Below are 24,876 nucleotides of genomic sequence, written 5' to 3'. Positions count from 1 at the left end.
GTCGCTTTAGGCTGCTATAACAAAAAAATCCATATGCTGCAGAGCTTATAAATGACAGAAATTTGTTTCTGATGGTCCCTGAGGCCAGGATCGAGGTACCAACAGATTTATTGTCAGGTGAGGGGTTAATTATTGCTTCATAGATTATTCTTTCTTGTGACTCTCACATGGCTGAAGGGTCAAACAAGGTCACTTGGGCTCTTGTATAAGGACAATTATATTGTTCTTGAGGAATGGATCCTCACAAGCTAATACCTCCCAAAGGCTTCATCTCTTAATGCATTACATTGAGAATTGGGTTTCAACATCCAAATTCTGGAAGAACACCAATATTCAGATCATAGTGTACTGCACTGCAGCACAATTTTGGATGACTTTTATAATACAATAAGTATAAAAGGAATTTAATTAGTGCATTCACACTGTGGAATCTAGACTACCAGATAAATTAGGGGAAAAGAATATTCAAATTATTCATAATTATTTTATAGAAATTCAAACTAGACATTTTCAATTTTATAGACATAAATAATTAACTTTTAAAATCATAGTTCAAAGCCAGCCAGGGAAGGAAAGTTCATGAGACTCATATCTCCAATTAAACACCAAAAGGCCAGAAGTGGAACTGTGGATCAAGTGGCTCAAGTGCTAGTTTTCAGTAAAAGTGCTAAGGGATATTTCCCAGGTCCTGAGTTCAAGCCCCAGTACTGGCACAAAAAGAAACTGAAAATCCAGTATTATCACAGTGTGCTTTCACTTTAGCAAAACAATGACCAGAGAATCTTCTACTTTAAAATATATTTATTTTCTTTTGAGATTTATGATTGTCTTCATAAGCAAAGAAAGCAAGAAAATTAATTCTCTTTAAACCACTAAACATTCATTTACCTACTATGCTATTTGAGCCAAAATGAAACCACATAATTGAGCAATGCTTTCAGGAGATGCTACTTCAGGACCATATTATATCTCCCAGTCATCTTCAATAATCAGAGAAAGGGCATTTGGTTAATCAAATTTGCTTTGGTGTTGAAAATTTTTTGTAAGCGAGTAAGACCTGGCACATGAGCTCTGACTTCTCCAATAGGAGGAGGTGACATCATTAAATGAGATGACTCCAGGGAAAAGTCATTGGAGAATCAGTGATTATAGGCTTTAATGTGATTTGCATGTAAACTTCAGGCAACCAGGAAAAGGAGTTGGTTGGTCCACATATAGAAAACTGCCCTTTTTGATTAGAAGATGTTGGTATCAAAAGATAGACTCTTCATCACAGCCTTGTCTAGAGATAGAAAGCTTAGTAAATATTTTAAAAGAGAGCTTAATTCAAACCATTGTCAATAAGGTTCCTAGGAACAGAAGAAATGAACTGCTGTGATGAATAGCAAAAATACAAGATGCTGAGGAAGTACTTACAATTGGAGACGGCAACCCCCAGGACTGAGGGAATGACTGCAGGAACCCTGAGGAGATAGACAACATACATGTGAGGCAGAGATGCTATCTGGCAATTACTGGTACCTCAGGAGATGGATTCCATCGAGTTAGGATGTAGACCACTACAGAAGAAGCACCATTAAACTGTACTAATAACTCCCAATGGGCACAATGATGCTGGTGCTGCCAAAGGAAATTCTTCATCTGAAATCAGCTGCTACTATTGGAAAGAATGATTGAGGATCAATACCCTGATGACACCCAAGGGCACAGAAAGGAAACATGAAGTAACAAGTGCTTTCTTCCCTACAAGATTAGAGTCTTGCTTGACTGTCCCCTGCTGCCAGAGCCTCAGAGGAAACCCAGATGGCAAAAGAAAAGAAATGTGGTGCCTTAAAGAATGTCAGCCCCAGGGCCACAAAAAAATATATGAAAGGACTTGGAACTGAGAGACAAATGTTCAAGAAATTGCCTACTCAAGATTCACAATTGGCCTTGAGAAATTGTTGTATGCCCATGCAAAATATGAAAAGTTTTTATGCTCAAGGATTTCTTGGAAATGTTTTTTTATGTTGTTGTTGTTGTTGTTGTTGTTGTTGTTGTTGTTGTTTTGAAAAAGCATCTTACAACCTATGTAAGCCCAAGCTGCCTTGGATTCACAAACTCCTGACTCAGCTGTGTGTGGCACCATGCCAAATCATACTTAAATTTCAATATGCTTGCTCATCCTCTCCCTAAAACAAGGTAGTACAAAATACACTGTTTGGAGAAATTAACTCTTCTTTAAATTTAATCATGGTTTCATCCTTCTTTAAAACAACTGCAAAGAGGAGAAAAATAGAAAATAGAAAAATGTTAAGGATAAACCAGGCATGGTTGTACAAGTCTAGTATCCATTCCAGTATTCAGGATGCTAAAGCAAGAAGGTAACAAATCTAAGGTGAGTGTGATATGTCTAGGGAGACTTCGTCTCAAAATTAACAACAAAAGATGAAACTAGCGAAGCTGATTTCCCAGAGGGTTATAGTATTTATGTTTTTTATATCTTATTAAGTTCTAAGTTTTATTTAATAGTCAAATAATAGAGTATTCAGGGGTTGTTTTTTTTTTTAGAATTTTCTCTTTTTTTAATGTTATGTACTTTACAATATGATTATTTGGAAGTGTTCATTTGGTGCTCAAAGGAAGTCAAACACCAAATAATTGGTGAATGATTAAACAGCACTCTGACATTTGCACAGTGGGAACAAAGGAGGATATTCTTAGGAGAGGATCACAAGGGCTCAGTAGCTATATGCATGTGGTCATGTGAAATGATGCTTATCAAAATGAACTCCAAGAAATGGCAACAAGAGGTTTCTTCTTGGACCATTTATACTTCTTTTTTTCCTCTTTCCTTTTTTCTTTGTTTTTCCCCTTTTGTCACTGTTTTTGATATCTGTATCCTTTGTTTTGAATATAAGTTTATCTAATTTGAAGAGGGGAAGGGGCAGCACAGAAATGGGACAAACCATGAACCAATTCAGCAGTGATACTCACTAGACACTATGATGGAAATAGCTATACAACTTGGGGAGAGGGAGAGAAGTCGGGAAGGAAAAAACTAGGGGAAAATGAGAGAGGGATTGATGCTGTTCAAAAGGAAATGCATTCATTACCAGACTTATGTAACCCCTCTGTACATCACCTTTACAATAAAATTTGAAAAAATTAAAAAAAGGTTTGTATTTTATTTATAAAGTTCATTATTGGTGTTTTATAAGCATACTGACATATATACCTGCACACATACAAATTATAACATAATGTAATACAATCTGCATGTCAGAACTAGGGAAATGGAAAAACCTCCCATGCTCCTGGATTGGGAGGATTAATATAATCGAAATGGCAATATTGCCAAAGGTTATCTACAAATTCAATGCAATACCTATTTAACATCCCAACACCATTCTTTAATGAAATAGAGGAAGCAATCCAGAAATTCATAGGGAACAATAAAAGACCTAGAATAGCAAAAACAATCCTAAGCAGAAAGAACGGTGCTGGAGGAATTACAATACCCAACTTCAAGCTGTATTATAAAGCTATAGTAATAAAAAAAAAAAAAAAAAAAAAAAAAAAACAGCTTGGTATTGGCACCGGAACAGGCCTGAAGACCAATGGAACAGAATTGAAGACCCAGAAATGAACGCACAGAACTATGCTACTTAAACGTTGATAAAGGAGCTAAAACTATAGTTTGGAAGAAAGATAGCCTCTTTAACAAATGGTGCTGGCAAGGCTGGTCCAACACATGCAACAAAGTAAAACTAGATCCTTATATATCACCCTGCACCAAAATCAATTCCAAATGGATCAAAGACCTAGAAATCAAAACAGACGCCATGAAAACACTAATCGAAGGAGTAGGAGAAACACTTGGGCTCCTTGGCAAAGGATGGAACTTTCTTAACAAAGACCCAGAAAGGCTACAAATCAAAGAAAGGTTAGACAAATGGGACTGCATCTAACTGCAGAGCTTCTGCACAGCAAAGGACATAGCTCACAAGATAAACAGAAAGCCCACAGATTAGGAGAAGATCTTTACTGGCTATTCAACCGACAAAGGCCTCATATCTAAAATATATGTAGAACTAAAAAAATTACCTTCCTCCAAAACAAAACCGCAAAGAACCAATAGCCCCCTCATTAAGTGGGCTAGAGACTTACAAAGAGATTTCTCTGATGAGGAAATGAGAATGGCCAAGAGACAAATGAAAAAGTGCTCTACATCACTGGCCATAAAAGAAATGCAAATCAAAACAACATTGAGATTCCATCTCACCCCAGTAAGAATGTCATATATCAAAAAAACTAACAATAACAACTGTTGGAGGGGATGTGGCCAAAAGGGAACCCTACTTCATTGTTGGTGGGAATGTAAACTGGTTCAGCCACTCTGGCAAGCAGTATGGAGATTCCTCAGAAGGCTAAATATAGAACTCCCCTATGACCCAGCAGCCCCATTTTTGGGTATCTATCCAAAAGACCACAAACATAATCACACTAAAGCCACCAGCACAACAATGTTCATTGCAGCACAATTTGTCATAGCTAGAAACTGGAGCCAACCCAGATGCCCCTCAGTAGAAGAATGGATTAGGAAAATGTGGTACATATACGCAATGGAATTTTTTGCCTCTATCAGAAAGAATGACATTGCCCCATTTGTAAGGAAATGGAAGGACCTGGAAAAAGTTATACTAAGTGAAGTGAGCCAGACCCAAAGAAACATGGACTCTATGATCTCCCTTATAGGGAATAATTAGCACAGGTTTAGGCAAGTCACAGCAGAGGATCACAGGAGCCCAATAGCTATACCCTTACAAACATATAAGATAATACTAAGTGAAATGAACTCCATGTTATGGAAACGATTGTTGTAACTACTTTCAATGTGCCATATGTAACTGTAGCCTCTATTATTGATGATCTTCTTGTATCACCTTCCTGTAGCCTACACTTTCTCTGTATCTTATCTGAGTATATTGGAAACCGGGTATACTGGTATTAGAACTGGAAATTGGAAGGAAATACCAAAATCAAGAGACACAGGGTAAAAAAAGACAAACAACTACAAAAGCAATACTTGCAAAACTGTTTGGTGTAAATGAACTGAACAACTCATGGAGAGGAGAAGCGAAAGGGGGAGGGGGGAGGGGGAATGAGGGACGAGGTAACAAACAGTTCATGAAATGTATCCAATGCCTAATGTATGAAACTGTAACCTCTCTGTAATTCAGTTTGATAATAAATACATATATATTTAAAATACAATCTGCATGTACTTACATGAGAATAGATGTTTATATCTATCTATATATGACTAAATCCATAAAATATGAATGTTTGACCAAACATGTATATTCATTAACCTTAGTTATACCTATTTATACTACATTTATTTCTTATGTGGGCCAAGCGATACAATTCAAATCTAACATAACAGTCTGTGCCTGTTTAGATCATCTGTAGGACTTTGATGGAACAACTCTGGTTCATATGTCAACATGAATAATGTCACAGAGGTTCCAGAAGAGTTCAAAAGGTTTACTCCTCCCATCATGAGACATCTTTGGGAGATGAGAGCAGAACCTCAAGCAGGTCTCATAACAGCTTGAAAGGAGGGCTAAAGAGAGGCTGGCTTAGCTTTTGGTGCAGTGAGGGGATGGAAGGATCTAGATCAAAACTCCCATGGACTGAGCAGAGTACAGAGCTGGAGCTCCCACACTTCCAGCTTCACTCTACCACTAGAAAAGGTTGTACCAACCTTTCAGATCACTTTGCACACATTCAGAGCAGAAACTAGAAAGAAAAACAGATGACTTGCAAACTGATAGAATGACCAATTAGAAATGGGGTCTGAACATACTGAATATTTTATCAGTGTGGCAATATATCCTTGAATGCTTTATTTTTTTGAGGAAGAAGAGATTTTAGAATTCTTATAATTGCACTTTTAATAGTAACATCTGTCATTTAAAACTATTTCTTTGGGCTGGGGATATGGCCTAGTGGCTAGAGTGCTTGCCTCGTATACATGAGGCCCTAGGTTTGATTCCCCAGCACCACATATACAGAAAATGGCCAGAAGTGGCGCTGTGGCTCAAGTGGCAGAGTGCTAGCCTTGAGCAAGAAGAAGCCAGGGACAGTGCTCAGGCCCTGAGTCCAAGGCCCAGGACTATCAAAAAAAAAAAAAAAAACTATTTCTTTGATTTGTGATTGATGATTTTACCTCACAATTCACACTTCTCCATTAATAGCTGATTTTTTAACCTTCTTGGTGTTCTCTCTGGGTGGCTTTATTTTCTCCAACATTTCAGTTTTGGTATTATCAAACATAATGATTTAGAGTGCAAGGGAGATGCTTAAGTCACTGTGAAATTTAATTTTCATACTTGATACAATCTGACTTTTTTTTTTTTTTTTTTTTTTTGGCCAGTCCTGTGCCTTGGACTCAGGGCCTGAGCACTGTCCCTGGCTTCTTCCCGCTCAAGGCTAGCACTCTGCCACTTGAGCCACAGCGCCGCTTCTGGCCGTTTTTCTGCATATAGTGGTGCTGGGGAATCGAACCTAGGGCCTCGTGTATCCGAGGCAGGCACTCTTGCCACTAAGCTATCTCCCCAGCCCCAAAATCTGACTTTTCATGTTATACTTATTGCTGTATATGTTTCTCATTATCAATATTTACTATAATGATGTCTACTGGTTGTTCTCTTTATCAGTAATAGAATTTTACTATTTTTAAATCTTCTGTCACCTGTGCATTCCTGTATCATCTGATTTTTATAGTTCTCATTTTAATATCACCTTTTACTAGTATACAAAACTTAGACCCTTGATTAGTAATTTCAGTAGCTCTTCATTATTTGAATCTTTAAATTGAGCTGGATGTGGCCACCAAATACCTTCAAATTCTGGGTTATATTGAGTGATATTACTGGGGTAAGTGCTGGTTTTCTGATTGCCTTAAAACTTGAATGACAAGGGACTGGGAATATGGCCTAGTGGCAAGAGTGCTTGCCTCCCATACATGAAGATCTGGGTTCGATTTCCCAGCACCACATATATAGAAAACGGCCAGAAGTGACGCTGTGGCTCAAGTGGCAGAGTGCTAGCCTTGAGCAAAAAGAAGCCAGGGACAGTGCTCAGGCCCTGAGTCCAAGCCCAGGACTGGCAAAAAAACAAAAAAAAAAAACTTAAACTTCAATAACAAATCTGTACTTTCTGTTCTTGAACCATACTTCCTCTAAAATCATGGCTTCTCATTTCATTATTGAGAGCTGCAGATTCTAAATAATGTGACATGGCAACTTGGGAAATTGGAATCCTCTTCTACCCAGAGTTTATGAGTGATTGTGTTAGTGATTGAGTTCATGGTAGCAGCAGAATTTGTTTTCTTAGTGTAGTGACCTATCTATACTAATTATATATAGTCTTCATTCCAGTCTATAATAGTTGCTAAAGTCCTTTTTTGTTATAAGAGGGGTTAGCTAATGTCTTGACATAGATCTTAAATGCCTTGATTCTACAAGTCACATTCTCGTCATTATTTTCCATCCAGCTATTTCTCTATATCACATATTAATATATTATATTCTAGATATTCTAGATTGTATTCTCGATAATAACCTTAGCTTTCTTTACATGAATAATTTTTAGCTATGTCTAATCTAATGTTAAGGTCCTCTGCTGTTCTTTTGATTTATACTATTTTTATTTCAGTTCTGGGATTTTGAAATGTAACTTTTCTAAATACATTTTTATGTTCTTACTGAAAATACTATTTCCCTTCTATGCCTCTTAATCTTGTCTTTTCTCTTTTCCAGTTCATAGGAGGTTATAGATACTCTGTTCAACCCCTATGAATTCTTGTATTGCTTCCACATGTGGGAAATATTTTGCTAAAAATATAACCATATCTAGGCGTAAGAAGCTCACACCTGTATTTTTAGCTACTCAGAAGACTAAGATCTGAGGATCACAGTTCGAAGTCAGTCAGGGCAGTACAGTCATAAAATGCTTATCTCCAATTAGCCACCAAAAAGCTAGAAGTGGAGCTGTGGCTCAAATGATAGAGTATGAGCCTTGAGCATAGCTCACAGACAGTGCCCAAACTCTGAGTTCAAGTTCCAGAATAAGCATACACAGGAAGAAATACCACAATCACGGTATTAGCCTCAGGATCTTGATCTAGCAACTCACATAAATCTCAAACCATAACATTTCAATGTCCAATAATTATACCTCTGGGGATTGTTTTTAGGCAGAAAATTGAATATGGACAGGTTTATACACAACAATGTTCGTAGCAGAATTATAATAAAACATGATTGGAAAAACATCTAAGGGCTTGATAATCAGAGAAGTATGCATTAATTTGTTGGAATAGCATACAGACATAGTTAATGATATTTCCAAATAAGTTTTGTAACCTAATAAACTGTCCATAATTTAATATTAAATAAAAATTTCAGGACAAGTATGGTTTATATAATAGTGTTCTAAACCAAAATATTAAATGAAATTTCTGGGTAAATATGGCTTATATAATTACTAAAATAAAATTATTCATTCAAACATAATTTTAAAACACAAGAAGAAAGTATCCTTTAAAATGCAACAATGGGAACTATTTTAATTTTCTTTATACATTCCTAAGGTTTCTGCACTTAAAAGTATCTGTAGGAAATGAATAATACTTAAAATGAAACAGTGAATAGAAGTAGAGGAAAAATCTGTTCAGGTTTTGTATATTTAGGGGAAGAGCAATTGTCATCATAGCCCTTTGTCCAACACAATGGGAATGCCCTTTCCTCCTGCCTTTATTTTCTCTTACTTTGCTGATACTTTTGTCTGAATAACAGCTATAGTTGTCAGATTATCACATTATTTGCTTTCTTTGTTTCTTTTTGTGGGTGGGGGAGGGGTGAGGAGATTAAACTCAGAACATTTTGCAGACTGTCACCATGTTTTAGCTGTTGATGTTGTCGTTACTGGTTTTCTTTAGAGGCAACAGCTCTGGTGTATCTTGTGTCATTTCCTGTGCTGAGAATAACCACAGGAATGAATCCATAATGGACTAAGCACTTTGGAAAGGTTCCAAACACTTCTGGGTCATGAGAAGTGACTGTTCGATAGTTTAATAAATGTGAAGATAATTATCTGGAACATTCACAACACAGACTTAAGACTTGTGACATCATTTATATATGTATATACACATATACCTATGTACAAACACACACATATCTATATCAATATCTATATATTATATCAATGATATCTAGAGATGAGCTATTCCCGAATTACAAAAAATGATAAGTATAGTAAGTGAAAGCAACTCTGTTCAAAAATTGACATCTTCATAACATATGTAAATGACATTGCCATTCAACTCTACATTATTCTAGTGTTTTAGCAAAGTTTTTTCATTATCATTCTTTCCTATAGAAACTATTTTCATTGTATTAATAATATGATGGATCCTTGTTGGTATGACAAGTAATTGATTCTTTCTAAGTAGATCGGTTTTAAATTAAACATCCTAATCATCTCCCCCTACTTTTCAAATAGTGAGACATTACCTAACAAGTCATTACTTTTAGCAACTATACATTATATTTCAAAAATGATAGGAAAATATTAATTCATATACTATTCAGAAAATAATCTCTCCTTAGTTTTGTATTGTAAAGTGTTATTAATGAAGTCAGATGTCATCACTTGTTTTGGACCAAGGAAAACTTATTATGTGTGAGTAACTTTACAAGCTACAGAGTAAGACTTGAGGTAACATTATAACAGAAAGTAGGATACTTTGAGATGAGATAAACTATTTAATAAGCAAGTCTAGATGAAAAACAAATCATGTAAGCTCTATCATAGTCTACTTGTGTTTATTTTCCTTTTGGAGGAAACCTAAACCCAGTAGAACAAGGTGTCTTGCAAAAGGTATCACTTTATCTCAGAGAGCATGAGTCCACATGAAATCATCTGGTCAAGTGATTTTAGACCAAAGTCTGAATGGTAGTTTACATATTAGAGAAGACAATGCATTATTAATAACTGCAGGGTATTTCACAGAATTGGTAAACATTTCACCTAATCTTTAACATTTTCTTCAATATACTTTTGTGTAACTATGAATTTATTAATAGTTAATTAGGATATGTTCCAAAATGTATAACTCCAAGCATGAAAATGTGTACTCTCAATAAATATTTAAAATATCTTCTAAAATGTTTCAGAAATTCACCTTTGCACCAAAATATTTATTGCAGCATTTGAACATTCAATTTTGCCCTTTTGAACTTAACAAAAGTCCTATGCTGATATCATTAGAAAAAATGTTACATTCCATTGCTGTATTAATTTTTAATTCTGTAGACTGACATTTGTGAGTTTTGGTTCACTATTTTGTGCATTAGCATGATTTTTTAGTGTTAACTTACCAACTGCAAAGGTCTTTATTACTATAAAATTTATCATATTTAGATTGATTTTAAAATTCTTTTTCTTAGCTAACATGAATTTTTATCTTATGTAGTAAAATTTTGTACTTCCTTTTGAAATTGACTTTCATACAAGAAGTAGTGCCCTGTTTCCTCCAGAAATAAATTGAAGAGCTTTATACACTGAGCAAAATAAGAAAAAGTTGTTTTATAACTCTTGCATGGCATTGATCACTTGTGTCTACTACACAATACATACACACATCTTGTCTTCCTGCATGTCCTAAAGTGGTGAACCTTTGCTTTAAATATCTCTAAATATCCTGAAATCACTTAGAAAAGATCCAGTAAATGCTTCCTTAAATGAAAAATATGAATTAATAAACATACTTTGTCAGCTTTGCAGATGTTTTTCAAAAGAAGTCCCAGCACATTTATTCATTTTAATATATTCTTTTTTGCTTGCTTACTTGGGAAACAAAATTCTGTTCCTTACACACAGCATAACAAAAATTATTTTTTACCAATGACAAGCTTTAAACCTAGGCATTTCAAAAATAAAGTTAATCAGCAAGAAAGTTTCTTCCTTGCAAAACACATCGACTACAATTCATTTATCTCATGAATTTGTTCTGTTCCCCTTATTTATTCATTTCTCAAAAGAAATTAATAAGGAATTTCTGTTATGCCTGTCTACCTGTGCTATTTAAATATTCCTCAAATAAATCAAAGGAATCTCAACACTGGATAAACCAGCAATATTTCAAGAATCAGCAAGTTGTTGGAGCTCTCTCTTACTTTTCTGGAAATTTACTCTGGACTAAGTGACTCATAGCAGTTCAAAAGTTGTATCATAAACTAAAATTAGCACATTAAAAATCCCAGAATAATTATTGATGATGTTCTTGTATCACCTTCCTGTGGTTGTACTTACACTATCTCTGTAATCTTATCTGAGTATATTGGAAACCGTGTATACTGGTATTAGAACTAGGAAATTGAAAGGGAATACCAAAATCGAGAGACACAGGGTAAAAAAAGACAAACAACTACAAATGCAATGCTTGCAAAACTGTTTGGTGTAAGTGAACCGAACACCCCATGGGGGGAAAGGGAAAGGGAGAGGAGGGAGGGGGGTATGAGGGACAAGGTAACAAACAGTACAAGAAATGTATCCAATGCCTAACGCATGAAACTGTAACCTCTCTGTACATAAGTTTGATAATAAAAATTTGAAAAAAAAATCCCAGAATAGCTTGTCTGTGTCAATTTGAGGTTATTTCTACTTATATAAATTTAACTTTCAGACAAAAAAACAAATCTTTACAACTTTATGTTTTCAACAAATGCCAAAACCCTTTTAACAACAACAAAAAAACGAGCTTTGTATAATCATAATAATTGTTGTCTTCATATTTGTGTCTTTTACTCTTTGGGAGCTATTAGGGAAAAATGACTTGTGTGAATACCTTTATGCCCAATATCTGGCTCATAATATTACTATAAAGGGGTTTACAGCTCATCTTTTAGGGGAAAGAAATCATGGCTAAGAGTCTAGGTGAATAATCCTCTCATTGCTTGCAAATATCCTCTTGCAGTGTTTTATGCTCTAACACAGTGTATGATTGGAAACAAAAGGAAGGAAGGAAGGAGAGAGAGAACAAAGAAGAGAAGAGAAAAGAAGAAAAGGAGCCAAGGAGGAAGGGAAAGAGGTATTTTCTTGATCTTCCATGCCTACTCTTTCCTTTATGGTTACTGTAGTTATTTTTTTCCTTTACCTTCACATTTGTCTCAAATTAGAATTTCAAGATCTTACGTTGTCTTATTATTTTTGGTTTTCCAAATTGATTTAAGTCATCTGTTCCATACTGCAATCCATAATTCATAATCACTCTGTAATATACCAATACATTGTCTTCTACTCTCTGTCTATGGCTACCTTCAGTTTAATGAGTTCTTCAATAAATTAGTCTGCACTAAATCTCATTCATTTGTGCTTATCTACCTTTCTCCAAAAGGTAAACTCTCCATAAGGATAATATTGCAGGATCTTCATTCAGAAAAATAATAGATTGCCATTATCAACTGCCATTATCAAAAGGTATGTACTATTAAAATTTCTAGCTGAATACTAATCTAAAAGCACTTTTTAAATAGAAAGAATCATTCATTTTTATCCTTTCCTTTTGATATAAGAAAGCCATCTTAAGAAAGCTTTAATATTGATTTATTATTGCCCAACCTGCCTACAGTGTTTCATCTAGAAATCTTTCTACAAGTCTCATATGCAGGGATACCCAAACCATGGCACAAGACAGAATTATAACAATGAATTTCCAAGTGATTTATTTTATTTTTTTATTTTAAGATTTTATTATCAAACTGAATTACAGAGAGGTTACAGTTTCATACATTAGGCATTGGATACATTTCTTGTACTGTTTGTTACCTCGTCCCTCATTCCCCCTCTCCCCTCCTCCTTCCCCCTTTCCCTTCCCCCCCCCCCCCAGGTTCAGTTCATTTACACCAAACAGTTTCGCAAGTATTGCTTTTGTAGTTGTTTGTCTTTTTTTACCCTGTGTCTCTCCATTTTGGTATTCCCTTTCAATTTCCTAGTTCTAATACCAGTATACACGGTTTCCAATATACTCAGATAAGATACAGAGATAGTGTAGGTACAACCACAGGTAGGTGATACAAGAAGATCATCAATAATAGAGGCTACAGCTACACATGGCACATTGAAAGTAGTTACAACTGTGATATAACAATTGTTTCCATAACATGGAGTTCATTTCACTTAGCATCATCTTATGTGTTCATAAGTGTATAGCAATTGGGCTCTTGTGATTCTCTGCTGTGATTTTTTAAAGCTACTTTCTTTCCCCCTAGATGTATGATGAGTAAACAGATGAATGAGTTTGCCTATAGGCTTTGTATTTAATTCCATTGGTCTTTGTGTCTGGTTTTATACCATCACCATGCTATTTTGACTTGTACAGCTTTTATTATATTTTGAAGTAAAGTAGTAAAATTTCTCTTGCATTGTTCATTTTATTGAAGATAGCTTTGGATGGTTGGAATGTTTTGTATATCTTTAATTTTTAAGACTGTTTTTGTCCAGTTCTATGTAGATAATTTGAGAGGGATTGTGTTGAATCTGTAGTTATTAACATTTAAAAAATATTTATTCTTCCAGTCCATAAATATAGAAGACCTTTTCATATTGTATGTATCTTCTTTAATTTACTATGTGTTATTGTTCTATAATATTCAATATTTTGCCTCTTTAGTTAAATTTATTCCTGGGAATTTTATTATTCTCATAGCCACCCTAAATACAATCACTCTCTTGATTGATATTTGAGACAATGTTTACAAAAACACAGCAGAGGAGCTGGGGATATGGCCTAGTGGCAAGAGTGCTTGCCTCATATACATGAGGCCCTGTGTTTGATTCCCCAGCACCACATATACAGAAAATGGCCAGAAGTGGCGCTGTGGCTCAAGTGGCAGAGTGCTAGCCTTGAGCAAGAAGAAGCCAGGGACAGTGCTCAGGCCCTGAGTCCAAGCCCCAGGACTGGCAAAAAAAACCCACAAAAACACAGCAGAAACTAGAGGATAGTAATATCACTAAAGAGGAACAGAACAAAAAGAGCTGGAGAGAAAGAAACCTACCCTAAGCTAAATCACAACACCTGGGCATGTACTTCTTCACTAAAGACTTACAAGGAATATGCAGTCGTCTTGTCCCTCCAGAGTCTTTATAAGAAGACTGTACCAGAAAGCTGGGGTCTATACAAACCAGAAAAGCTTTAGGAGTTTAGAAATGACCTATAACAAACTGTAAATTCTTACTGCAAATAATCATTCCTAGATGCATGGTTGCAATTGTGTAGATTGAGAGGAAAGTACCTCATCCAGGCAAATAAAAATGTCTGCAAATGCTGGAACAATTTCTACAGTTTCCAGAGAAAGGATTGAAACTAATAAACTGTATGTCCTGACAATAGGTAGAAGCAAAGGAAGATTGTTTCAAAGTTGAGAAAGTATTTACCTACAAAACCATTTTACACAGAATAAGCACATTGCTCTTGCGACAAAGCAAATACTTGTCATCAAGAAGTTAAAATACAAATTCACAATGGGCTCTAATAGTTAAACATTTCAAGGCAAAATAAGTATTTTCATCAAGTGACTTTAGATATTTTTGGAATGAAGCTGTAAATAATGAATTTTGAAGCAAGAAAATGAAGTGAAATACTTAAATACTAGTAATAACTGAAATTTTCAAACCTAGGCTAGAACTGTGATCAGTGAAGAGCTAATTTTACTTGTCCTAGAAATAAGGAAAATGTAGACCAGAGAAGGTTTGGGGGAATGGTACACATGTTCTCTAAGATATCACAAACCTTTTAAAATTAAAGAAAATGTGGTGTATAAAAGTAAATATAAGGGATCAAGGAAGTATTACAAAATAATAAAATAAATTGGTATAAATAAGGTCAGGTGTTAAAAAAACATAAAATTAAATATAAACCAACAAGTATTAATAGACTAAAAGTTGAACATTTAAAATTGATGTTTTATTTAGTAAAAATTTGAAGAAAATCTTTTAAGACATTTGAAATATGTAGCTTAGCATTCTCTATAATGGAGTTTCTATCTAGGTTTAGATTCAATCTCCAGTGGTCATAATTCTTCATATACTTCTGTTTGCATTGCTTGAATTAATTAAAGCTAATTTTATTTCTTATAAGATTTCTGCATTCAAATTGAAACCAGAAGTTAAGGTAATTATTTAAAAACAGTGCATATAAATGGCACATCAACAAAAACATATATGAACATATAGTTTAAAATTTAAATAACATTTAAAAGGCTGTGGGAAATGGAACTTAAGACACTTGGGGTTTTTAGGAGTGGCAGTTTGAGCACTCTAACAATGAAAGAAATGTTATTTTAGTTAGACAGGGGTTAGAAGGTGTCTTGAAAATGAAATTGTTGTCTCAAAGAACTCACAGAGCCACTAACCTTCATACAAAGAGTATATTCTGAGAAGAAAAGAAAACTAGTAATTTTTCACAGAAGTAAAAAAAAAAATCTCCCAAATTTTTACTAATTGGTAAATCACATGGACTGCATACAAGTAAAAATACTGATGTTTATTTTTTATCAAAGCCTAGAGATTCTATAGATAATAAATCTCTGATGGTAGCCTCCTATTTTATCAACCTCCTATTTTCATGAGAGACAAATATTGTTTACCTGAGAGCTGTCTTTTGAAAATACTATCATGTATTTTTTTCTAAAGGGAGAAAGCAATTCTGAATGTTGTCATTCAACCAATTGTACTTAGACTTGTTGGGCTGAGACAGGATATTACAGAGACAATAGTTCTTATTATACGAATCATAACTGTATGTGCCATCCATCAATAACAATTATGCTGACAACATTCTGCTTGGAATACACACTTGATGGCTCTCTCTTTCTCTCTCTCTCTCTCTCTCTCTCACACACACACACACACACACACTTTGAAAGACATCAAAAGAAAAGTACAGCCCCATAGTTGCCTGAAAAACATAAAAGTTACCCTTTTGTAGAAATAACTTTGATCTAGATTATGAAAGAACGCTTTTTAGACTCTCTAGTTAATGTGTGTTAAGATAGCTGAGAGGATTGTCCTAGGTTTTATTTCTGATTGGTGTGTCTTAATTAGTCTTCACTATACTAAGAGATATGGATTATCTTCATTTCTCACTAAAGCTTAGAAAATTAAGTTGCTCAAAGTCACAAGACTTGCAAAGAAAGATGAAATCGTCCTCAAATCTCAATTCTATTTAACCTCAAAATTGTAACCTTAAGAGTACAGAGCTTGTTTCTTCCTCTCTACTCTCATACTTACCAGAGACACATTTCAGATGTTTGTTACACAGTGGTGGCTTAAAATGGTTTGGGTGCTGCTCTGATTGTGCCTGTGATACCAATTTTTTAACCATGTGTTTGAAGTTATCTCTTGTAGAATTTTTGAATGAGAATGGATTTAAAGATGACTTAAGCTCTCCATTTTATGAGAAAAATAAGGGCATAAGACATAAGATTTTTACATGGCCACACAAGTGATCTGTCCTACATCATTCATGAGTTCTATGGATCAAGTTGGAGGTTGTTTTTTCCCCATGTGAATTCATGGTGAATTCTTTCTTAGTCACTTACACACACTCCAGAACATTCACAATCTATGCACAACTCAGTGAACTATCAAATCCAAACATTTGTATTTACAGAAGTGGTAGCTGACATCTTTCCTCTTGGTTTCTTCTTGCTCTTCCACCCACAAGGGCAATTGAATATTTGTCTGTCCTTTGTGCTCATGCCCTAACAATATTATCATGACATCCTTCTTAAAATATTTTTTCTTATGCCTCAGAAAGTTTTTTCCTGCATAAAAACATATAAATATAAAAGTAAAATATGCAAAGAGATTTGCCACAATTATCTTCCTAGAGGAAAATTTACCTCATTAATATACTAAAGAATCTCAACTTACTTACTATTAGAAGGCAAATCAAATCAGGTGAAGTCATTGGTTTAATAACCTCAGACAATTTTTATAAGAGCATCAATAAAAACTACTTTTAAACAGTATTTTTCACTCTGAAATAGTTCTCTAATGCAAATTTTACTCTCCATTTAGTCAGAATGTAGTTTGTAAAGATGGTATTTGTTTTTATGGCAAAACACAGACCATAAGTTTTTATGGTAAAATGCAGACAATATATATCTATTTAACACTAAAGTAGATATTTGCTATGAAGAGCATTACTTTATGGATAGAAATATCAGAAGAGTTTGGAAAAGTGTTCTCTTAGTATTGAGTCAGTTATTTCAGCCAATAAGGTCTCCAGACTCAATTACCACTGTTCAGAATGTGTTAAAGTTCCAAACAGCAAAGCTAGAGCAAGGGTGCCATTGTTCATGTTCTATGTGAAATAAGACTTTCTTACTATGAAACTTTAGGCACTAAAGAAGATTTATAGAAAATTTTAATGCCTCCCTAGTGTCTTATGAAGTATGAGAAACGTGGTTACAGTTTTGTCTCTGCCATTTTGGACAAGACATTTAACTTCGGGTTTATTTTTATTACTTTTTAAAATCTCTTCGTCTATAGCATGGAGGGAAAAAAAAGTATTGCTAACATTTTTCAAAGGACTTATGTAGGAAAGGAATTTGATAATAACAAAAATGTACTTGTAACATGTAGAATACAAAAGTAATTGTTTTTAGCCTCTAACAACTGAAGACTAAAATATCAGTCCGATAAACCAACATAAAATAATTTTAACATAAAAAGCCTTAACATGTTAAGCCCTCTGATCTAACAACTCATTTTTAAGAATCTGTTCTAAAGAAACACTTAAATGCATGATAAAAATATCCATATGACATCTTCATCAGAAAAATTACTGATAACAGAAACACAGAAAAGAATAAATAAAACTAAAACAGCCCAAAGTACCAAAAATATATGATTAAATCAAGTTACTAAATGATCTAGCATCTCCAGATTTTAACTTTGAAAATTAATGAAATGACTAAATGTGCACAATATCATGAGTAAGTGAATAAAGCAAAATACAGTTTGCACTTATACTACCATTGTTGAGAAATTATAAGTATGAACAGGTACATGTATATGTACACATGTGCAAGTGTGTGCGTGTATGTGTGTGTTTGTGTGTGGAAGTATAAAACGATTCAAAGTTAACTTTGTTGTTTCTGGGTATTAGAATTATGATTGATTTGCTTTTCCAGTATACTTTCCTATCTTTTCTTTATTTTTCCACAATCAACTTGTTTTATTTTTATAGTCATAAACAAATCATTAATTACGCTCAATAGTGAAAAACAAACCACATAAGTATCATATGCATTTATAAGAACACTCTGAAGCATTATAAGCATAATTACAATTATCCCTAACAAAGCGCTCTGAGCTAATCTGCAGGCATTAACATACGCATTATGTGTGTATGTTATTTTGCAAAGTCTGTGAGGTATGCATTACCATTTCTTTTTTTATATCTTTTTTTTTTTTTTTGCCAGTCCTGGGCATTGAACTCAGGGCTTGAGCACTGTCCCTGGCTTCTTTTTTTTTGCTCAAGGCTAGCATTCTGCCACTTGAGCCACAGCACCACTTCTGGCCATTTTCTATATATGTGGTGCTGGGGAATTGAACCCAGGGCTTCATGTATACGAGGCAGGCACTCTTGCCACTAGGCCATATTCCCAGACCCTCCATTACCATTTCTATGACCAAAGTGAGTAATTTATGTCTTAAGTTAAATGTTTTGCTCAATGATCTAAGGTTAAGTGGTAAACACTTTATTGAAACTGGTTTGTATGGTTCCAGACCACATTTGTTTAAACACTGTACTTTCTCCAATATTAAAATAACAAGGAACGAGTAGCATGTTCCTCTTAAAATTTATAGGAAAAATATATATAGCTCTCTCTTCTAAGAACTTACGATTTATTACAGGAAAAACAACCAACCTATGTACTATTTATGCTTGTAAGTTTATGCACTAAGATACATATTCTATATACTCTGCATTATATAATACAGTATAGTAAATATCCCAAATATGCTATGCATTTTATATACTGTAGCATGATTCATATATTCTAAATGCCTTACATAATACACTATAATATGCTCTGAGTATACTTATGTAATACATAGAAAACAGATATAATACAGAATAACATTATGGTATGACAATTGGTCAGTTTCAAAAAGACAAAAATAAATTTAGCCGCAAGGAGTATGAGGACAGCCATAATTATATCTAATCCATATAAATATGAAAGCATGAAATGAGATCAGAAGTATAAAATAGCCAGTGTAAGAAACAGAATGACTCGTTTACACTGAGGGTTTTTGTTTAAAGTTGAGTAGAATGTATGTTTTTTCCCCCCTTTTACTCATATATTTATTTCTATCACTGACCTTCTCTTGTTCAAGTATAATGCAGTTACCCGTCTTCTGCCACACATTGATTCCAAGCACAACAGTGATTGGGAAAGACAGAGATTCGGACAGTAATTGTATTGGAATGTGACTTAGTTCCAGTTAACCTCTAAACAATGGTATAGGTCAGAAATGATAAAACAATGAAGTGGATCATGTTGGCAGCAAGATTAGGAGCAGGAGCTCAGTTGTAAAGAGTCAAGCTCAGATCTTTCAGTTGTAGAAAGACCGGGAAAGTTTCCATGGTTGGTTTCATGAGATTCTGAAACACAGAAGTGGGCTAGGAAGACACAGGGGACTGTTCCAGAAGAGTTAACAGGGCTGGCCACTAAGCTCAAGTCTTCACCTACACTGCACTTGGAAGGACATGGACATATGTCATGATTTCCTTCAGACTATCATAGCAATGGCACTGCCCTGAACTGCTAAAGGCCAGTAGAAACCATTGAAGGCAAGAACCAGAAACTAAGTCAAGGTGTTGGTTATGCCCACACTGCTATTTTCCCTAACACTATCATAAGGGTTATAATTAGAATGAATCAATATTAAGAAACACAGAAAAACAGTTTTTACTATTTAGGGACAGGAGAGGAAGAGAGAGAATGGACGGATGGTACCATATTTCTTAAAGAATTAGTTCTTCAAAGCTGAGCACTCGAAGCTCATGCCAGTAATTCGAGCTACGCTGGAGGCTATGATCTGAGGATCTTGATTCACAGCCTGCCCACGCAGGAAAGTCCATGAGACTCTTATCTGTAATTAAAAACCAAAATAGCTGGAAGTGGAGCTGTGGCTCAAGTAGTAGAGCACTAGCCTTGAGCACAAAAGCTCAAGGACAGTACCCAGGCCCTGTGTTCCAACTCTAGGAGTGGCACATACACGTAGCAATGGGGTAGGAAACTATATACTGAGGATAAATGGGTAAATAATTCACCAAAGGAAATGTTTTCAGGTGAAGAAAATTTATCACTGACATTTACAAACTACAGTTTAAAAGCAATTTGTAATAATCTGTTTAAATTAGTGAACATATGAAACATGCAGAATATTTCACAGAATCAGTACAATGAATTATTTTTCTTAACTAAAAATTATCATTTGAAAAAGACCGACATCGCCTCATTTGTAAGGAAATGGAAGGACTTGGAAAAAATCATACTGAGTGAAGTGAGCCAGACCCAAAGAAACATGGACTTTATGGTTTCATTCATAGGGAATAATTACTACATGTTTAGGTTAGTATTAGCAGAAGATCTCAATAGCCCAATAGCTATACCCGTATGAGCACATAAGATGATGCTAAGTGAAATGAACTCCATGTTATGGAAACAAGTGTTATATCACTGTTGTAATTATTTTCAATATGCCATGTGAAACAATACCCTTTTTTTTCTTTTTTTTTTCCCTCCCATATTCCCTTCCCATGGTTTTACTCCTGCTATCACTGTATCTGATCTTAGTACCCTGGATACTGTATATACATGTATTAGAACTAGAGAAGGGAAAGGGAATACCAAAACCGAGAGACAAAGGATAAAAAAAAAAAACATTCCAAAAGCAATACTTACAAAACCATTTGATGTAAACCAACTTTACAACTCATGGGGGGAAGAGGGGAAGGAAGAGGGGAAGGTGAGGGAAAATGAGGGAGGAGGTAACACGTTGGATAAGAAATGTACTCACTGTCTTACATATGAAACTGTAACCCCTCTATACTTCACTTTGACAAAAAATATTTAAAAATAAAAAAATCATTTTAGGATCAGTTATTACAGTGCACAGTGAGTAGTGATGCCCCAATCAGTGTTGCATTGTTTCGAGTTCTTTGTCCTGAACAGACTCTAAATTTTCTCCATTATGAGCCCCATTTTAGTTATCTTTACAACTCTTCTTTTATTCCCTCACTTTGCAGAGACCGGTTCTCACCAGTGCTGGCTTTCCTTCTTTGTGTTCCTTGCAGCTGTGGGTCCGTGACTCTCACCTCTCTGCTCTGGTCTCAGATAGCTGGGTGCTTAGCATCTGAGAAAAACACAACTGCTTTTGAGCAAACCTGCCTGTTTTGTTCTAATGCCCAGGACTTACCATGCCCATTCTTTCTGTACTTAAGATGTTGGTTTAAAAAACTTGTTGTATCCTTTTGTTTATTCTCCCATTGGTTCTAAATAATTGAAGTCACTAGTGGTCTCTAAATGAAAATTAGGATAAGACTAATGACTACAAAAGAGAACAAAGTAAAAGATAGCGCTGTATATAATAGGAACTGAAAAAATCTTTCCACACACACATTGAGCAGCTAGAAATTTCAATCCCAACAGTTGCTGCAAGAAGATTAAAGGAAATAATTTGAGCCCAAACTTTAGTTTCACTTTTATAGATAGGTGATGTAAATTTCTTTCTTTGAAATCCTGTTCTATCCTCTCATTGGAGCTCATAAGGAAAGAGGCAGCTGGTTTACAAACATATTTCTCCTCATATGTTAATCAGCCCTATAATTTAATCTGTCCTTCAATTATAGGAATATTTTTTAGTGAAACTAGGTGGAACTATGAGAAGAACAAAATTTGAAAAGATTCACTTTAATCAATTAAATTTAAATCTTGATGCTGAAAGGAAAGGCCTTTCTTGAAAGCTGACTACTGTGTTCTAGAATTTAGGGTTCCAAAGGAAACACTGCCTCCAAAAACTGAAGTTATGGTTTGACTTCAGATATCAGTTTCTTATTTTAAAGACTTATCAGAGTAAGTCTCACTGTCTAGGCAAGAGCAGAATTGCTCTAAAACTTACAACAAATGGAATTTGCCTATACTTAAAGACTCTTTCATCGTTGACCACCACTAAGAGATACAGAATGACAAAAGGGGAAAAATTTTACCTTTACAAAGTAACTTTTAGGTTTACTCATTTATAATTTCCAATGACATCTTTGCCTGGTCCTGTCTCCAGACTCCTTCCATAATACCGTAGGGAGAGACTTGTATGTGAACATCTTTTGAATTCAGGTCCTAGAGACAGACTATAAAGCACAGCCCAGACAGGAGCACAGAGGCTGTAATTCAATCCAGAGGTTCTGTGTCCATGTACAGCTTTCTTACATTGCTCATGGACTCATGATAGATACCAAATGAATCATGGCTAGGCTTTTATTTATTCTAAACTGCAAATCTGAGGATGCACTGAAACTGTAAAAAGTAACCCCACATCACTACTGAGCATTTGCACAGGAAGTAGTAAAAATAGGAATGTGTCATTAAGTGTAAAATTCACAGTGAGTTATAAAATATTTGGTGTGATAAAATCAGTATAGACAGCTTCAACCATTTTTATTTTTTCTAATATATCAAGATAACACTTTGAGTCTATTGGGAAAAATATTATCTAGTATTTATATCATATAATAAAGATAGTTTTGAAGTGATACTTAAGTTGAATGACCGGTATAGTCAGGGAGCAAATAGTAGATTAAATATTAGATAAATAACAAACTATACAAATAATAGGAAGAAAATGTTAAGTGTTTTCAGTTTTTTTACATGTGGAAGTTTTGCTAATGCTTTAGAAACTTCATTCATATCCAACTGAGAACACAATTATAGCCAAATATTATTTTTTATTGCTTGAAAGAAGCTTAATTTTTTTTCAAAGGAAAAGTTGTCCTGGGCGTCTTATTAGTTGATTTAAAACAACAGAGCAATTTGCAATGGAGAATATAAACTCAGCACTGAAAGAACATACTAGAAACCTCCCTTTGTCTCAGCTTGCTCTCCCTCAGAACTTTATTGCCAGTATTATTCTGGAATTCTAACTCAGATAATATCTGATTAATGTAGTTCTTTTTATTGAAATACAGAGCACTGATTATAATATACAGATTTCCAAAAACCACCTAGGTAATTACAGGCCTGCATAGAAAACTCTGTTCTTTATCCTCTCCAAAGGAAGTTTCATTATCCCTGTATTATCTTGCACACAGAAAGAATTTCCTGAAGGTGACCTTTTTATAGGTGGTAACCATAGTAACAGATTTCCAGCCTCTAACACGCTGACACTACTTGTACACTGCAAATGGTACAGGGAGACTGAGGATTGATGTTTTAGGGTTGCCCTCAAAAGACTGAGCTGCATAAATACTTAGCAATTGGAGATCAAGATTTTTAAAGAAATTTAAATTCACATTCTTTGGCTCCTTTTTTTTTTTTTTTTTAAAGACAAGATCCTGGCAATATAGTTACTCAGAGACAATCAGAATAGAAACAAAAGATGTGGACCTTTAAGAGATGCATGGAAAGGAAAATGTGTCTTGTATATTATTTTAAAAATAAGACTTTCAATATATGAGAGAGTGAATGTCAAACACCCCTTTGGGAATCTGTTCTTTGCTCTAAAGAATCGCTGGTGTCCCCAAGAGATATAATGAGAGTCACAAGCCTTCGTCAATGGGGAACTGGCTTGATGGCGTCATTCTAGGAAACTGTAGCTTGAGCACTTCATTCGGGAAGAATGAGAAAAGTTTCCAGAGAGGAAAATTGTAAAGCATCAGCTAAGGAAATATTAGAAAGGAGAAAAAGAGTAGCTGGTTAGTGATGAAATCCGAGCACCCTCGATCCATGAGTGATGACAACACATTCTTTTTTTTTCTTTCTTTTTTTTTTGGCCAGTCCTGGGCCTTATACTCAGGGCCTGAGCACTGTCCCTGGCTTCTTTTTTGCTCAAGGCTAGCCCAGTGCCACTTGAGCCACAGCGCCACTTCTGGCCGTTTTCTGTAAATGTGGTGCTGGGGAATCGAACCCAGGGCTTCATGTATACGAGGCAGGCACTCTTGCCACTAGGCCATATTCCCAGCCCCCGAGAACACATTCTTTTTTTTTTTTTTTTTAACAAGCAAATGCCTCTGGGGTTTATTATCTATGGCTCTTAGAGACTGCACGGGAGAGGAAACACTCGGTATTTTTCAGGCCAGTTTGGAAAGCCCCCCTCTCCCTCCACACAGACATTGTTGTTTCTTCCACGCTACAGGTCTGTTGAGCAATGTCCCTGAAATTCTTCTCGTGGGAAGGGCGGGCCAGGTTTCTAGTGTACTCTCCATCTGACCCCGTGAGACCGCAGTCCGACAACACATTCTTGATATTTAACTAAATGGAACGATGCAAGAGCCTCCGCTGCCCCTCAAAAACTGAGTTTGTTGTTGTGTGTAGTTCACACCTGTAATTCTAGCTTTACAGGAGCCTGAGATCTGAGGATGGCAGTTCAAAGCCAGCCCGAGCAGAAAAATCCCCGTGAGACTCTTATTGCCAATGATGACCAGAAAAATGGAAGTGAAGCTAGGGCTCCAGGTGATAGAGCACTAACCTTGAGCACACAGAGGCACGAGGACAGCACTCAGGCCCTGAGTAAGCCCCACCACCA

Source organism: Perognathus longimembris, chromosome 6 (genome assembly GCF_023159225.1).
Source record: "Perognathus longimembris pacificus isolate PPM17 chromosome 6, ASM2315922v1, whole genome shotgun sequence".
Lineage (NCBI taxonomy): Eukaryota > Metazoa > Chordata > Mammalia > Rodentia > Heteromyidae > Perognathus > Perognathus longimembris.
This window is presented reverse-complemented; position numbering follows the sequence as displayed.